A 6,315-nucleotide genomic window follows, 5' to 3' on the forward strand; every position below is an offset into this window, starting at 1 on the left:
AGAATTTCAAATTGTGCTGCATTTCCAGAAAAAATAATTTGTTTCTCCAAAGGAAGCTTTTATTTTGTTCAGGGGGAATGCAACAGTGTTATTTGAGGCTGTAGTGGATGGTTGGCATCCGCAAGAATCATCTGTCAACTCAGGCATCAGTCTTCAACCTTTCTATCCCTGTGCTCATTTACTCATCCGTTCTTTTATCCATTCTCATCTGTGGTCAAAGGGCCATGTCTCTTTGTGGCCCCGATAATCTTGGCCAATTTCCTCTGCAATTTATTTCCCACCCAATCACCCACCTGGCCAAGCAGCATCAAGCTCCTCAAGGTAGAGGCATTCATCTCAGCAAGCCCCTTTCTAACAATCACATTTGGTGTGTTTTTTTTTGTTGTTGTTTTTTTCCCAACTCAAGGCTTAGATCTTTTCTTTTCTGGATGTCAAAGTTTCAGTTCAGTCCTGCAGTAGGTCAGTAACTATTCTTTTTATTTTTGCACATCCCTGCTAGAGGCAGTAAAATGGAATCAGTTATCCTACAAAAACGTATGGTGGACAGTATAGCTGAAAAGTGTATGACAATATTAGCATTTCACACCAATTGATATCAATCACTATTGATTCTCTTTTTGTTTTAAACATCTGAAATACTGTCAAACTGGTGAGGTGACCATTCCTGTTTTATCCACAGTTTCTTCTTGAACTATTGTACTCATTTTCCCTTTCGCTCCACATCATTATTTTTTTATTTTTAAGCAGCTATGAGGCATGGTGGTTAAAGCTGAAACTGCTGTATTGCAGTTTACTCAACAGGTTGTTGCTAGGTAACCAAAGAGAGAATATGCCCGTTGATGCCACCCACGTGGCTTAGCTGTGCGTGAGAGGTTGAGCATCTGAAGTCTTTCCTCTGCCTCAAAGCTGTGCAGTTCTGGATCAGAGTTCTGTGAAATTATTGAATGTTCTATTGGACACATTTTCTAGTGATACTGATCATGTGCCTATCAAAATATATGTTGTTATTGATTTATTGCGCAGCACAAATAATTCACCTGCAAAAATTCGACTGCAGAAATTCGTCTGCAAAAATTCACCTTCTAAAATTTGACACCAGTGTGTTGGGCTGAGGCGTGTCTCTTAGCAGTTAGCTAACCCGATTACTCTTTGACACATGATCAAAGGAGTGTAATTTGATTGGCTAAAAGCCACTTGACTTTAACTGGTGCTGATTGCGTTGGCTTGCATGGTTGCATTGGCTAGTCAGGTGAATCTTTTAAGGAGAATTTTTGCAGGCATGTTTTTGCAGGTGAAAGTTTTACTAACTTGAAGTAAAAAAAAAACATCATACATATTTAAACAGAATAAAAATTCTGTTGTAAATTCAATGTCTAGACAGAGTCAGATTCATATACTTTTCCAACCTTTTGAGTAATGTCAATGTGTGCAATACTGCAATAGCAAAGAAACTGCCTGGGTGCAATATTTAGTAGATATTATATTTTAACTGTCAATCATCCAAAATCTTCAAGCCAGTAATCTGGTAAGTGGCTTAGTTCCTTAAAGTGATCGGACATCACGATGTTGAAAAAGTGTTTTATGCAGGTTGTATAAGTTTACATTTCCCTCTGTAACTCATCAGTCATATCAAAGCCCTCCAAAATTACATAAAATGTGTTTGTTCCTGCTTTAAGACAAAAATGACACTGATAATAACCATCCTTCCTAGGAAAATCAGTGTGAAAAGATCATGTCCTGATTTGCGGTGTAAGCTACTGTGCTGAAATGGTGCTGTGTTCACCGGGTGAATCTTCATCATACATTTTATGAGTCATAGGATGCAGAAGTTCTGCCCGTCTAGCACGCTGACGCTGACCTCATCTGAACTGAGAAATAAAAGTAAAAAAATCAGTTAATGAAATGATTTGCTTCAAATCGTCCATTTAAATTTGTTCATTTAAATGGCTCATTCGTGAACGACACAATACTAATTAGATGTTAGCCTCTCACCATTTTCAAGGTGTATTGCTTTTTTTAATCTACAGATGCAGGACGGAGAATAACAACACAGCACCTCTCTTCAAAGACCCAAACTGTCCCTTTAACTGAGAATTTACATTAAAATTCTTAGTGCCAGAAACATAAAGTTGGAGGAGGATTGTCATTGAAACTATTTGGCACACATTGTTTGACTTAACCTGTTTCAAACTCTTCTCCATCTTGGTTTCCTTATCATCTTCAAATGCGCTCTCTTTCTTCCACCCTCCCTCTATCCTGTCATGGCTCCTCAGTATTCTGCTGCTGTCTTGTGTGGAGTGATTTTGCCCAGACACGTCTGGCTCTGGGTAAAGTGCAGTCCCCAGAGACTATGCTCCGCAGCCCCCAGGTCGCTAGCACCATGAATACATTATGATCCCCATTTCCATCCTGTTGCCACGGCAGCACTTTTTGAGCCGCAGGGCGATTAAGACATGTGCTGTCGATACCCTGATAGGAGCAGAAGTTGGATCTGGATGCCGGCCTTTGATCAGATTTTATCCTCCCACCTGCTATCGGGAGGCTTGGTTACTGGAAGAGATGGGAAGGGTATTGGGATTTTATTTTTTTTTTTAATTGGTTTGACAGGCTCACCTGGTAAATATAAGCATACATACATACATACCTCTTCAAGCACTATTTTTCTCCCTCTGCGCTTTATCTCTGTGTTTCCTGTCTGAACTCCCCCCTCCCTCTTTTTCGTATCCTCATTTCCTTCGCTCCACCCCATCACCGCAGTTTAGCTACGGCAGCATTATAACGCAGACTCGCTTTGCTCTATGAAATTCTGTTATCCTCACAAAAGAAGCAACTCGCGTACCTTTTATTGTTTCCTTTTTTTCTTTGGGGGATGATGTATAAAACATGGTGCCTCAGGTAGAGGATGTTGGGTAGGAAGCCATGTCCCCCTAAATGGCCAGCCGTGTGCATGCGCCTAACACTTCACTGAGCAATCTGTCAACATGTCAGCAACACATGTTTTGTAAAAAGCCTCTGGTGGGAGCCAGGGGAAAAAAGGCACTCCTGCCAGACCAGAGAGGAAATGCTTTTTTCTCCTCTATGCAGTGGATTTTCTATTGCTGGTGCTGTGTCCCACGGGCCCCCCCACCACCACCCTTTCCTCCCCCACACGCACACCCGTTGTCTGCACTTCAGAAATTTGAACTGGGGACCCTCGAGGGGGTTTACAGGGAAGGTGGGGGTAGGTTGGGAGGGAAAAGGCTCCCTCTTTTTTTTTCTTTTTTTTTTTTTCAAAGCGTATGAAATTGTGAAGGTATATTGTGGCAGGTCCCCAAGCGGTCTTTTCTAATACCTGAGTTTCTGGCGAAGCTGGAAATTACCAGCGGCTCCCCCGAGGGACGGCTTTATCCACACCAGGAAGGAGAGCAGAACTCAGTGGGGAGGTTACTTAATGCATGGCTGAAATAAAAGAATTTCTGAAAGACAGAGGCTGAAAAGCTACTTTTTTTTTTCAACCAACCCCCCCTGCCTCATACCCGTTCCCTCTCTCTCCTTTCCTCCCCAGAAGTATAGTTTACTACTCTCTGCCTTCTCTTGAAGGGTTCTAGTTTAATAAACTTTCAGAGGATCCTGCTGGTGCAGACAGCTAGACAAATACCCTTGTGTGTTCTCTTTTGTCGAAGATACAGCTTTTTGTTATGTTCTTGCAAATTTGATTTCTCCCTCTGTCTTTCTTTTTCTCCGCCACCCTCTGTCTCTCTCCCCTTCTGCATTTGTCTTCATCTCCCTCGTCCTCCTCTTGCTTTCTGTCTCCCGTTCTGATTCCGCACAAACACACACACGCACACAAAGTTAAACTCTGTCTCTTGTGGTTGGGTTTATTGTTTGGTCTGTCTGTTCGTTCTCTCCCCCCTCTGTGCTCCCTTTTGTTTTCTGTATGTTTTGTTGTATTGTGCACAGAGCCCGAGATGCAGATAGAATGCAGACAGTTTGCCCAGGGTGAAAACTGTGCGTAAGCACCTCTTGGTATCTATTTAACAAAACACATTCATCTATTTACTCATGTCCAATTGGATAAAACTCTACCTACGAAGCAGCAGGAGAGATTTCCCATTAGGGATTGAAAGCATAGTAATTCACCCATGTATCAACTTTGCTATTTTGAGTCTCCTGAAATTCAGACAGCCATTCTCTTCAGTAATCAGCACCTTTTATAAAATATTTATAGATAATTAACCTTGCCATGTTTCTAACCTCATAAAAACAACAACATAAAAACCTCATCCATGTATAAAATGCCTCTTCTCATTCCCTCTGTCCACCTCCCCCTCTACTGTTGGTAAATAATTCAACCTCTTCCCTGTAACAAGTGCCGGCCTTAATAGGGAGCAGTACCTGTAGTTGGGATAAACAAGCCAGTCGGCCTCAGCAGTGAAACAGAGGGATTTGGGCTTCATGAGGGCAGAAGAATAAGTCGTTTCCTTCTGAAAGGCAGAGTCGACTGGCTGACATTAATTAAGCCCTATAGGATAAAGGTTATCTGAAGCCTAGCAAAGCAGAGACTGTGCATGCGGGATGCTACGTCTGCCGAATCCTAATCAAGACTTCTTATTAAAGTGACATGTGCGGGATTCAGTCATGTATGATGTGTGCTGCTGTTGTTTTCCCAAATCTTGTTTGTTTGTGGGAGACATACAAAAACAGGAAAATATCTGAATTTCACTGAATAGACAAAACATCTTAGACCATCTGTTCTTAGACACAGATGTTTTACTACTAAATTTAAACGTAGTGGTAAAAAAAATGCATTGCAAATAATTTTGTAAGTGTCTGCTAGATTTATAGTCCCCAATACTAAAGTAATTGGGAATTGTCTAAATTTTCCTAACTTTTTTTTTTCCCTTGCTCAAAACAATTCAAAATAGATTTTCTGACTCAGTTTCTTCTTGTCTATTTGTTTTTTTACTTACAAGAACAACATTCAAGAGACACCTTCAAACTTCAATGTGTTTTGGGAATTTTGTGATATATCAAAACAGTGCATTATTGTAAAGTACTGTAAAGCTGCACCACATATTGTAATTGTATCACTATAGCAATATCATTGGACATAATTGGTTTGACTGGAATACATTTTAGCTAATGATACAAGTACAATGCTCTTGTGCTCTTTGTGATAGCAATATTTTTTGATGCTTGATACAGCAGAAACTGTTTTACAACATTTTAGAACTACTACTGTTGGTCCAGTCTAGTAAACTGGACCATAGAGGGCTCTTCACCAAGAAAGAAAATGTAAGCTTAAAATGAAATTTGAATTTCATCTGTGTCCAACCAGCTTCATATATGACTCATTGACTGATTTCTGGGTTATTAATGAATCCAAAATGGAAATCCATCAATGCTGTTTAGCTAACGCACTGTTTCTCACAAGCCATATTGTCACTATAACAGTCATCATCATTATTGCATATTATCTATAAATACAGATTTTCAAGTCTTGCCTTAGATTCTTGGTTGGATTTAGGTGTGGGCTTTGACTGGACCATTCTAAATCCCACAGCATGATTATGCTGCAAAAAAATCTAATAAAATGCACTTTGTGCTTAAAAGTTCTCAAAAAGTTCTTTTGTAAAGTACTCCATGTTTTTTTTTCCCCAGCTTCATTAAAAAAATGTTTTGCATTTTAAACCCAAACTAACTACTGAGCAACAAGCATGGGTAGCACATGTTAGAAGGCTAGAATGAAAGCTCTTACCTAGTGAAGTTCTGTGTTTCTACTTGATGTAAAGAAATGTTTAACAGCATTTATCCTGTTGCAATCAGAATATATCATCTACATTATATGAGGTGTGTATCGTCCAGTGGCAAACTAAACACATCGCTTTCACGCCCTGACATGTCAACCTATATGCACAGCGACCTTAATTAAAGGTCACCTTATCAGTGATATTCTCTTGAAATATAAAATAGCTTAGTGAGCCGCCGGATGAGTGACATGGGATTTATTACCATTTCATTGTGCACCGCTTCTGTATTAAAGACAGCAACAATGGCTGGGCCACACTAATGGTGAAATAGCAATGTCTTCTCCTTTTATATACCGATAACGGCCGGTGTCCTCTCATCTACAACGGCACAGTGAAAAGTAATTAGCTGATATGGATGTACCTGTCAGTGATAACTGATATTAGGGGACTATTACATTCACTCTCTTGAATGATGGTCCTTGAAATTAGTTCATTGCAGTAAGCTGTACCTCCGGATTGCCACATACAATATTACAAGGTGTGAGAACAAAACGATTGCAGCATCCACAAAAAAGCTTGTTGAAGC

General features: G+C 40.1%; 1 protein-coding gene across 1 annotated transcript in view; it reads right to left on the minus strand.

Annotated features, from left to right (window-relative positions):
* Positions 1-6,315, minus strand: part of slc46a1 (solute carrier family 46 member 1) — a 12,731-nt gene that overhangs the window by 3,312 nt on the left and 3,104 nt on the right. The gene's annotated exons all lie outside the window — the stretch shown is intronic.

The sequence above is a fragment of the Poecilia reticulata genome, chromosome 13 (assembly GCF_904066995.2).
Source record: "Poecilia reticulata chromosome 13, P_reticulata-male-v2, whole genome shotgun sequence".
NCBI classification, from domain to species: domain Eukaryota; kingdom Metazoa; phylum Chordata; class Actinopteri; order Cyprinodontiformes; family Poeciliidae; genus Poecilia; species Poecilia reticulata.